This window comes from Procambarus clarkii, chromosome 92 (genome assembly GCF_040958095.1).
Source record: "Procambarus clarkii isolate CNS0578487 chromosome 92, FALCON_Pclarkii_2.0, whole genome shotgun sequence".
In the NCBI taxonomy this organism is placed as follows: domain Eukaryota; kingdom Metazoa; phylum Arthropoda; class Malacostraca; order Decapoda; family Cambaridae; genus Procambarus; species Procambarus clarkii.
This window is the reverse complement of record NC_091241.1, coordinates 6010789-6023288: the sequence shown is the minus strand read 5'-3', so window position 1 is coordinate 6023288 and position 12500 is coordinate 6010789.

Here is a 12500-nt window from a genome sequence, read left to right as displayed (position 1 = left end):
CCACCCCATCACCCCCACCCCATCCCCACACCTGACACACACACACACCCGTCACCACCAAACTGTACACCACTGGTAACTGTGTCGCCCTGGCAGAGGTATTGCAACACTGAGCTGTGCCAGAGTGACAGACTGACAGACTGACAGACTGACAGACTGACAGACTGACAGCCCACACGGAAATAGTCGTGCAGCTGCTGCACAGCACCTTCAGCGGCCAATAAAATCTCAGCTTTGGTGTGAGGAAGCTGCAGGCGCGACAACCAATCATGTGTCGGCTCTGTTGTGACGTCACAACATGGCCCCGGTAACGCACTATCAGCCACAAAATGTTGCAGAAAATATGTGGCTTCAGATCCCCCGGGATCCTTACACACGAGGCTCCCGCACGGAAGAATTGGCCGCAAGAGAATATTGAGACACCGGAGGAGAGATGAATGTTGAGGAGATCCGTCTGCTCTCTGGGGCGGGGGGGAGGGGGAGGGTCTGCTCTCTGGGGGGAGGAGACGTCTGCTCTCTGGGGGGATGTCTGCCCTCTGGGGCGGGGGGGTGGGGAGATGTCTGCCCTCTGGGGGGGGGAGATGTCTGCCCTCTGGGGGGGGGGGGAGATGTCTGCCCTATGGGGGGGAGATATCTGCCCTCTGGGGGGGGAGGGAGATGTCTGCCCTATGGGGGGGAGATATCTGCCCTCTGGGGGGGGAGGGAGATGTCTGCCCTCTGGGGGGGGAGGGAGATATCTGCCCTCTGGGGGGGGGGAGATGTCTGCCCTCTGGGGGGGAGGGAGATGTCTGCCCTCTGGGGGGGGAGGGAGATATCTGCCCTCTGGGGGGGGAGATGTCTGCCCTCTGGGGGGGGAGGGAGATGTCTGCCCTCTGGGGGGGAGGGAGATGTCTGCCCTCTGGGGGGGAGGGAGATGTCTGCCCTCTGGGGGGGGAGGGAGATGTCTGCCCTCTGGGGGGGGGAGGGAGATGTCTGCCCTCTGGGAGGGGAGATGTCTGCCCTCTGGGGGGGGGAGATGTCTGCCCTCTGGGGGGGAGGGAGATGTCTGCCCTCTGGGGGGGAGGGAGATGTCTGCCCTCTGGGGGGGAGGGAGATGTCTGCCCTCTGGGGGGGAGGGGGAGACGTCTGCCCTCTGGGGGGGGAGGGAGATGTCTGCCCTCTGGGGGGGGAGGGAGATGTCTGCCCTCTGGGAGGGGAGATGTCTGCCCTCTGGGGGGGGAGATGTCTGCCCTCTGGGGGGGAGGGAGATGTCTGCCCTCTGGGGGGGAGGGAGATGTCTACCCTCTGGGGGGGGGAGGGGGAGACGTCTACCCTCTGGGGGGGAGGGGGAGACGTCTGCCCTCTGGGGGGGAGGGTGAGAGCAGACGTCAGGTACCATGTACAGAACCGTTACGCGTCATAGGCCCTTCTTCAACTCAACTCATTTGAAATTTATCGTATTACAAAATTCAACCAAAAGATTAGTTCCTCCCCGCCCACAGCCAGCTCGTACAGTTATAATAAACGTATATAAATTTGAGCAAATTAGAGCAGTAATTGTATACAATTCCCTTATGTATCACGCCGAAATATAATATATAATTTTATATAAATTGCTGGAGTCCGTTAATTAAAAAAAAAAATAATCATATAACATCATATAACGCAAATGGGCTCCAGGCTAGTCAGAGAACCACCTCGTTTGGGTCACTAACCAGGACTCGTTTACGATGCATATAATATATATAATATTTTTATATCAAACAGCTAATGAGCTCCGAAGCGCCACGAGGTTGTTAGTAACAACAATAACCAAGGGTTGTGAAGTTTCCAAGCTCGGAACGACTTAATTAAAGTAAATAAAGCCGCCGTGATTGTAGAAAGATGCACAGGTTTCGTTAGTGGACATGCTTGTTGAAGCTACGTCAAGGTTCTCAAATAATGCATTAGGTGAGAACATTGACATGAACCAAATAAAGAGAGCGACAGACAGAGAGAGCGACAGACAGAGAGAGCGACAGACAGAGAGAGCGACAGACAGAGAGAGCGACAGACAGAGAGAGAGAGATCTGGGTCACAGAAAACGGGACTAGTAACTCACAAAAGGGAGTAACCCAAATAAAAAAACATTACAGGGAGAATGACTCCAATATTTTCCAGTCAGGGTTGAGCGCCGGGCTGCTGCTCTTGGACTCCATTTTGTTCCCCAAAATAGCGTACTTTTTATATATTTCTAATGGGCTTTTCCTGCTACACACTTTTGGCTTCCTGGTGCGCTTTGATGCGCTATTGGCGCAAGAAGAGATTTATATATGTGTTCAGTTTGTATACTTTGAAATGTGTGTGTGTGTATGAATGTTTATTTGTTAATAGATGAATGTTGTGTGTGTTCCATTCACTTACATGTGCCTGCAGGATCGAGCATTGGCTCTTGGACCCCACCTTTCTAAACGCCGGTTGTCTAATGTAATATATTCACCTAGTTGTTCTTGCGGGGGTTGAGCTCTGCTCTTTGGGCCCGCCTCTCAACTGTCAATCAATCAAATGTAATTAACTAACCCGCCCCATCCCACAAACACCCCCCCCCCCACCCGCCCAATCCCAGCAACACCCCAAAATTATTTGGAGTCATCAAAATTATTTGATAACTCCAAATAATTTTTGGAGTCATCACAATATCAAATATATTTTCCACAACATAAAAGTGAAATATGACAGTGAATATGATACTAACAAACAGTACAAGCTTTCTTTGTTGCACAAAAGCTGACTTTCAACAAAATTCCCGCTCCAAAAAAGTATTAGAGTGAACGTTGGCAATAATTTACGAACATAATAATCAAAAGGGGGCGATACTCGGGCTCAGACGCACCTCGTATAATATTGCCTAATGGTTGAAATAACAGGCCCCACGCTCAACAGATGGCGCTGGCAACGTTCACCATCCACAAATATGTACTCACTGCCTGCTTTATGTCGGAAATAACTCGCCACTCGATCAACAGATGGCGCGCATATCCCATAATATTTCATCAACTGGGAACTCGTTGTAATGCTGATGTCCACTTGTATTCATGTGACACACACTACACACACCTACACCTAGGGTCACGAAGCGTCATGTATATATATGTGCCATGTATGTGTGTGTGTTACGGACCCCTTTAAGAACGCTGGTAGAAGGACTCCTAGGAACGAGTTAAGGTAATTATTACAGGTTTCCCTGAGACCGTAGTTATAAGGTCACTTTACACAGGGTAAAGTGATTGTAATGACCGGAATTAGGTACTTTTGGGTTCTACTTTTATATAAAGTATAGGCTGGACAATATTGTAACTCGTTTAAAGAGTGAAGTCAGTATATTGGGCCTCTTTTATATGCATGATATGTTTGGATAACTTTAGTCTCACACTAGGAATATCAAATATATATTTATTTCTGGAGTAATACTCCTGGGTCCTATTACATCTATCATAGCAACCCGTTCTCGCAAATTTAATAAGTCAATATTGACTTATTAAATATGTGCATAGGTGACATACTTAACATAATAGTTTCCCTTGAAAAGCTTCATAGAAAACACCGACCTTACCTAACCTACTTAGTATGTTAAGATAAGCATCTTATTGCTTCGTAATTACAATTATTACCTAACCTATACTTATAATAGGTTAAGTAACAATTGTAATTACGAAGCTATAAGATGCTTATTTTAAAATACTAAGTAGGTTAGGTAAGGTTGGTGTTTTCTATGAAGCTTTTCAAGGGAAACTATTATGTTTAGTATGTCACCTATGCACGCAACTAATAAGTCAATATTGACTTATTAAATTTGCGAGAACGGGTTGATCATGGAAGAGTTTCAGTACAGGATGGCAGTTTAGGGATAAGGTTTAGTATGTGTAAATGGCACAAGAGAATGTGTGGAGTGAATGTTTAACATGTTTAAGGATTTAAACGGATGGGTTGAGTGTTGTCTGAAGACAGAATGTGATGCAATTCTGATAACAGATTTTTACTGGGTGATGATGGGCTTGAGGTGGTTGGACCCGCAGGCACAGCTACCACCTGTTAGATAGGGACAGTTAGTTAGATAGTTAGTTAGATTGGGACTATACTTCATATTAATAGGGATAGATTAGCGACTATCTTGAGATGATTTCGGGGCTTAGTGTCCCCGCGGCCCGGTCCTCGACCAGGCCTTTACCCCCAGGAAGCACCCCGTGTCAGCTGACTAACTCCAAGGTACCTATTTACGGCTAAGTAACAGCAGCATCAGGCTAATAAAAACTCTGCCCATTGTTTCTCGCCGGCGCCCGGGATCGAACCCGGGACCACAGGATCACGCGTCCATTGTTCTGTCCGGGTGAGTATAGCGTAAGAACACAGCGGAGAACATAATATATGATTATATAGAGAATATACCGACGGTTTTTGAGACTTTTGGCTGAGTGTTGTATGTGGGTGCTGAGGTTGAGTCTGTGTATAGATGAAGGAACTTTCCCTTATTTCTATTGGTAATGTTAACTTTATCGACTTTGTTGTCTTTGTTAACTTTGTTGTCTACCTAAAGGTGAATTGTGTTTGATGATTTACTTGCAAATAAAATGTAGGTCTTTCCTGTGTTTAGTGGGAGTTTGTTGGTTGACATCCATGAGTGGACATTTTCTAATTTCTTAGAAATTTGAGGAGTTTGAGGAGGCGACTGTAGTGTCCTCAGGGTGATTGGTTTAAAAACTCTTCACCCCATTTCCGCCTTAACCCCCCCCCCTCATTCCCATTTCCTTGGTTTCCCATTTTCCCCTTCCCTCGTCCTCCCCCTTCCCCCCCTCTCCCCCTGCTCCCCCTTCTCTCCCCTGTCTCTAAGGGGAGACAGGGGAGAGATCTTAGAGATCTGTCTCTAAGAAAATGTATTATTATTTCTTTAAACACAATGGGAATCCCACCAAATATTTCACGCTTAATGAAAATCAGATGTGGGGGGGGGGGAGTCTCTTTAATTGGTTATATGTGTTAGATCATTTAACTTAGGCCGACTCCGACCAGCCTATATCCGTCCCGTCCCCCAGACCATTCCCCCTGCAAATTTGTGCGAGGCTAGCCCCAAGCATCTGGCCTCCAATTTGTGACACAAACTAACAGATATAGTATAGCTTATAGTATACTAGGACAGGGATCAGATAGTATCCAGGATAGTCTCTCTCCCTTCCTCTCTCCCCTCCATTCCACCCTCTCTCTCTACCTCCCTTCTCCCCCTCTCTCCCTACCTCCCTTCTCCCCCTCTCTCCCTTCTTCTCACCCTTCCATTCCACCCTCTCTCCCATTATTCTCTCCCCCCCCCCTCCCTTCCAATGTCACCTAGGCCTCTCGTGTTAGGTCCAAGGGTTGAACTGCCTTGTTACACCGGCATAGTGGGCCAGCTGGTGCCAGAGGCTAATCACCTGTCAACCACCTGGCAAACGCTGGTAATTGACTATCGGGATTAGGCTGAGGTCGTCCAACAACACTTAGTAACTTGACTCAATCACCGCCTCGTTAGCGGCCCCCTTGTTGGAGACAGGTGTTGGGGGGGGAGGTGTTGGGGGGGGGGTATGTTGGGGGGATGATGTGGAGCCTATGTAGGGGCTGCGTATGTTGGGGAGGTGCTATGTGGGTCATGTAGGGGAGGTGCTATGTGGGTCTTGTAGGGGCTGGGTATGTTGGGGAGGTGCTATGTGGGTCATGTAGGGGCTGGGTATGTTGGGGAGGGGCTATGTGGGTCATGTAGGGGCTGGGTATGTTGGGGAGGTGCTATGTGGGTCATGTAGGGGCTGGGTATGTTGGGGAGGTGCTATGTGGGTCATGTAGGGGCTGGGTATGTTGGGGAGGTGCTATGTGGGTCATGTAGGGGCTGGGTATGTTGGGGAGGGGCTATGTGGGTCATGTAGGGGCTGGGTATGTTGGGGAGGTGCTATGTGGGTCATGTAGGGGCTGGGTATGTTGGGGAGGTGCTATGTGGGTCATGTAGGGGCTGGGTATGTTGGGGAGGTGCTATGTGGGTCATGTAGGGGCTGGGTATGTTAGGGAGGTGCTATGTGGGTCATGTAGGGGCTGGGTATGTTGGGGAGGTGCTATGTGGGTCATGTAGGGGCTGGGTATGTTGGGGAGGTGCTATGTGGGGTCATGTAGGGGCTGGGTATGTTGGGGAGGGGCTATGTGGGTCATGTAGGGGCTGGGTATGTTGGGGAGGTGCTATGTGGGTCATGTAGGGGCTGGGTATGTTGGGGAGGGGCTATGTGGGTCATGTAGGGGCTGGGTATGTTGGGGAGGGGCTGGCTGGTGAGGTGGGGAGAAGATGAGTAAATTATCGAGGTGCTGGAAGGGAATGGGTAGATACTGAGGGAAGGAAATGGGTAGATACTGAGGGAAGGAAATGGGTAGATAATGTGAAGAAGTGATGAACGAATGTGCTGAATGAGATAGGAAGTTGATGGGTAAGTTAGAGATGGTGGGTATGTTGGGTAGATTAGTAGATAGTTGATTCAGGCTGTGACTCATACGTCAGGCTGCGAGCAGCCGTGCCCAACAGCCTGGTTGACCAGTCCAGCAACCAGTAGGCCTGGTCGAGGACCGGGCCGCGGGGAGGCTAAGCCCCGGAATCCTCGCAAGGTAAGGTAAGGTTGGGGGAGGTGCTGGAGGGGTGCCCGCGTTCCCGTGTGTTCCACCCTCTGTTGTTTTAAAGGTGTTCTTCATGACCTCACCCCCCTACCCCCCCCCCCCTCGCTACACCCCCCCCTCTCTCTCTCTCTCTCTCTCTCTCTGTTATTACCTATTCCATGCAGTTTTATCTACATATTTTATTCCCTCATCACGTATAGTAATTTTTTTCCTCTCATATTTCACTCATTTCCCTCTGTCTACCAGTTCATCCCTTCACACGCCTTCCTCCCCCCCCCCCCCCTCCCTCTTTCCCATCCTCCGTTCCGCCCCTCCCTTCCTCTCTCCCCCCTTCCTCCCCTTCCACCGCCCCTTCCTCCCCCTTCCACCGCCCCTTCCTCCCCCTTCCACCGCCCCATCCAACCTGTCCTCACTCATGTAATAAATGGAGGTAAAATTCAGCTGTGTTAAAGAGCAGCGCTTCAGGAACTGCTGAATCTGTGAGGTCTTGTCAGGCTCCAGCTCCTGGGCCCCCAGTATGGTGATCTTGTCAGGCTCCAGCTCCTGGGTCCCCAGTATGGTGATCTTGTCAGGCTCCAGCTCCTGGGCCCCCAGTATGGTGATCTTGTCAGGCTCCAGCTCCTGGGTCCCCAGTATGGTGGTCTTGTCAGGCTCCAGCTCCTGGGCCCCCAGTATGGTGATCTTGTCAGGCTCCAGCTCCTGGGCCCCCAGTATGGTAATCTTGTCAGGCTCCAGCTCCTGGGCCCCCAGTATGGTGATCTTGTCAGGCTCCAGCTCCTGGGTCCCCAGCATGGTGATCTTGTCAGGTTCCAGCTCCTGGGCCCCCAGCATGGTGATCTTGTCAGGCTCCAGCTCCTGGGCCCCCAGTATGGTGATCTTGTCAGGCTCCAGCTCCTGGGTCCCCAGTATGGTGATCTTGTCAGGCTCCAGCTCCTGGGCCCCCAGTATGGTGATCTTGTCAGGCTCCAGCTCCTGGGCCCCCAGTATGGTGATCTTGTCAGGCTCCAGCTCCTGGGCCCCCAGCATGGTGATTTTGTCAGGCTCCAGCTCCTGGGCCCCCAGTATGGTGATCTTGTCAGGCTCCAGCTCCTGGGCCCCCAGTATGGTGATCTTGTCAGGCTCCAGCTCCTGGGTCCCCAGCATGGTGATCTTGTCAGGCTCCAGCTCCTGGGCCCCCAGCATGGTGATCTTATCAGGCTCCAGTGCCTACGTGTCTCAGTAGTCAGCATTTTGGTGAAAAATTCTGTAAGTTCTTTGTGGTCTCTCTCTGGCTTTAGTAGATTATAGATTACCATTGATTTCTCCATCTTGCACATTTTTCAACCTGCTCCCTATTTATTATGAACTAAATGTTATTCACTTTATTCCTGAAATGTATGTTTGAGTCGACCAGGAGGCCTGGTCGACGACCGGGCCGCGGGGACGCTAAGCCCCGGAAGCACCTCAAGGTAACCTCAAGGTAGACTGCTGTATGTGTGTGTGTTTAGTCCAGCCATTACTGAAATGAGCTGTATAAATTATTACAAATAAATTTGTTGAATATATCTGTATCTTACAACGTTTTTTTTTTTAAATCACTGATAAATATAGTTTCTAAATCTAAATCTAGGGTATACATTATATAATTCTAATGATTACATCTTATGCCGATATGACGACTTTATCAGGTAAATAACTTAATATCCATATTTGTAAACTAATCCATTTATAAATATAGTTTTGAATTTGTTTTAATAATCTGCTTCCCCTCTGATCCTTTAACTACTTCAGCAAATTTGGAAGAGGGAGAGACACAGTGTGGGAGAGGGAGAGACACAGTGTGGGAGAGGGAGAGACACAGTGTGGAAGAGGGAGAGACACAGTGTGGGAGAGGGAGAGACACAGTGTGGGAGAGGGAGAGACACAGTGTGGGAGAGGGAGAGACACAGTGTGGAAGAGGGAGAGAGACAGTGTGGGAGAGGGAGAGACACAGTGTGGGAGAGACACAGTGTGGGAGAGGGAGAGACACAGTGTGGGAGAGGGAGAGAGACAGTGTGGGAGAGGGAGAGAGACAGTGTGGAAGAGGGAGAGAGACAGTGTGGAAGAGGGAGAGAGACAGTGTGGAAGAGGGAGAGACATAATGTGGAAGAGGGAGAGAGGGATGTAACGTCTGATGTGAAAGACTCGACGGTTCTCAGGTGTGCAAAGACCGCCCAATTGTCTGGACTCACGTCAGCAGGTTTCTAGACATGTTATTTGCAGCCTTATCCACCAGGGAGCTGAGCCCCACAAGAGGCGGGTGATTGTGTGACAAAGTTCCCTCTTTTGGGAGGCTTCCGCCGGCTCTATTAATATAGAGATTCACCCAAGTTACTGATGAGGCAGAGAACATGGCTGCTTGAGCTTATTCTCTAGTCGAAAATCTATAAATTTCTAAAATCGGGTGTTTTTTTTGTCAAATATTTGCAGTTATGAAATGGCTTTAAATTCCAAGTGTTCAATTAGAGTTTGGCTCTGTTAAAGGTTGGAATTATAATGAATCTCGTCTTCTGGAAAATGTTATGGTCGTCGATGTTTTCTGGTCTTATGGTGCACGTCCGCTGGTCTTATGGTGCACGTCCTCTTGTCTTATGGTGCACGTCCGCTGGTCTTATGGTCCTCCACGTCCTCTGGTCTTATGGTCCTGCACGTCCTCTGGTCTTATGGTCCTGCACGTCCTCTGGTCTTATGGTCCTCCACGTCCTCTGGTCTTATGGTCCTCCACGTCCTCTGGTCTTATGGTCCTCCACGTCCTCTGGTCTTATGGTCCTCCACGTCCTCTGGTCTTATGGTCCTCCACGTCCTCTGGTCTTATGGTCCTCCACGTCCTCTGGTCTTATGGTCTTCCACGTCCTCTGGTCTTATGGTCCTCCACGTCCTCTGGTCTTATGGTCTTCCACGTCCTCTGGTCTTATGGTGCACGTCCTCTGGTATTATGGTCTTCCACGTCCTCTGGTCTTATGGTGCTCCACGTCCTCTGGTCTTATGGTCCTCCACGTCCTCTGGTCTTATGGTCCTCCACGTGGCGTGGACCAGAACACCTGCCCGAGCCTCTGGAAGGTATCAGTCCCTTCAACAACATCCCTTAACATGCAGACACATAAATGCAGCAGCGATTATAACGGCGAGCAATTAGTGCTGAATTGGGGTGGAGGCGTCTAGAAATATTAGCCTTTACGTGTGAGCTTCCAGCAGCAGCAGCAGCAGCAGCAGCAGCAGCAGCAGCAGCAGCAGCAGCAGCAGCAGCAGCAGCAGCAGCAGCAGCAGCAGCAGGCCGCTGGAAGCTGGATCCTCGACGGTTGATTACCTCATTAAAATTGCAGTCAGGGCCTCCAGTGAGAGACAAAAAGTCTTGCGCTATTAACAACCATTCCAGGAGGTGTCGTTAGTGTGTGTGAGAGAGCTGGGAGGTCAGAGAGTTGGGAGGTCAGAGCTGGGAGGTCAGAGCTGGGAGGTCAGAGCTGGGAGGTCAGAGCTGGGAGGTCAGAGCTGGGAGGTCAGAGCTGGGAGGTCAGAGCCAGGAGGTCAGAGCTGGGAGGTCAGAGCTGGGAGGTCAGAGCTGGGAGGTCAGAGCTGGGAGGTCAGAGCCGGGAGGTCAGAGCTGGGAGGTCAGAGCTGGGAGGTCAGAGCCAGGAGGTCAGAGCTGGGAGGTCAGAGCTGGGAGGTCAGAGCCGGGAGGTCAGAGCTGGGAGGTCAGAGCTGGGAGGTCAGAGCTGGGAGGTCAGAGCTGGGAGGTCAGAGCCAGGTCATTGTTGAAGTGTACAGAAGTCCCCCTTTCATTCATCTGTTTTTATATCAAATAACTTTTTTTTTGGATGATTTACACTTGCATCTTTGGTGCGCCCACTTAGACTGATTGGGACAGCGACGGCAAAGATTCATGCTAGTCTTTGTTCAATCCCCCGATGTTCCAAGTGGTGGTGAAACTGTTCTTTCACTTCGTCCTTGTATCTCTTGCCAGTGTGGTGAAGTTATTCCGGGTTGTTGTTTTCTTGTAAATCCTTTACCTTGACGTGGGTGTACCTCAGGACCACTACGGTGCACTGCTACACCTTGACGTGGGTGTACCTCAGGACCACTACGGTACACTGCTACACCTTGACGTGGGTGTACCTCAGTCAGGACCACTACGGTACACTGCTACACCTTGACGTGGGTGTACATCAGGACCACTACGGTACACTGCTACACCTTGACGTGGGTGTACCTCAGGACCACTACGGTACACTGCTACACCTTGACGTGGGTGTACATCAGGACCACTACGGTACACTGCTACACCTTGACGTGGGTGTACCTCAGGACCACTACGGTACACTGCTACACCTTGACGTGGGTGTACATCAGGACCACTACGGTACACTGCTACACCTTGACGTGGGTGTACATCAGGACCACTACGGTACACTGCTACACCTTGACGTGGGTGTACCTCAGGACCACTACGGTACACTGCTACACCTTGACGTGGGTGTACATCAGGACCACTACGGTACACTGCTACACCTTGACGTGGGTGTACCTCAGGACCACTACGGTACACTGCTACACCTTGACGTGGGTGTACCTCAGGACCACTACGGTACACTGCTACACCTTGACGTGGGTGTACCTCAGGACCACTACGGTACACTGCTACACCTTGACGTGGATGTACCTCAGGACCACTACGGTACACTGCTACACCTTGACGTGGGTGTACCTCAGGACCACTACGGTACACTGCTACACCTTGACGTGGATGTACCTCAGGACCACTACGGTACACTGCTACACCTTGACGTGGGTGTACCTCAGGACCACTACGGTACACTGCTACACCTTGACGTGGATGTACCTCAGGACCACTACGGTACACTGCTACACCTTGACGTGGGTGTACCTCAGGACCACTACGGTACACTGCTACACCTTGACGTGGGTGTACATCAGGACCACTACGGTACACTGCTACACCTTGACGTGGGTGTACCTCAGGACCACTACGGTACACTGCTACACCTTGACGTGGGTGTACATCAGGACCACTACGGTACACTGCTACACCTTGACGTGGGTGTACCTCAGACAGGACCACTACGGTACACTGCTACACCTTGACGTGGGTGTACCTCAGGACCACTACGGTACACTGCTACACCTTGACGTGGGTGTACCTCAGGACCACTACGGTACACTGCTACACCTTGACGTGGGTGTACCTCAGGACCACTACGGTACACTGCTACACCTTGACGTGGGTGTACCTCAGGACCACTACGGTACACTGCTACACCTTGACGTGGGTGTACCTCAGGACCACTACGGTACACTGCTACACCTTGACGTGGGTGTACCTCAGGACCACTACGGTACACTGCTACACCTTGACGTGGGTGTACCTCAGGACCACTACGGTACACTGCTACACCTTGACGTGGGTGTACCTCAGGACCACTACGGTACACTGCTACACCTTGACGTGGGTGTACCTCAGGACCACTACGGTACACTGCTACACCTTGACGTGGGTGTACCTCAGGACCACTACGGTACACTGCTACACCTTGACGTGGATGTACCTCAGGACCACTACGGTACACTGCTACACCTTGACGTGGGTGTACCTCAGGACCACTACGGTACACTGCTACACCTTGACGTGGGTGTACCTCAGGACCACTACGGTACACTGCTACACCTTGACGTGGATGTACCTCAGGACCACTACGGTACACTGCTACACCTTGACGTGGGTGTACCTCAGGACCACTACGGTACACTGCTACACCTTGACGTGGGTGTACATCAGGACCACTACGGTACACTGCTACACCTTGACGTGGGTGTACCTCAGGACCACTACG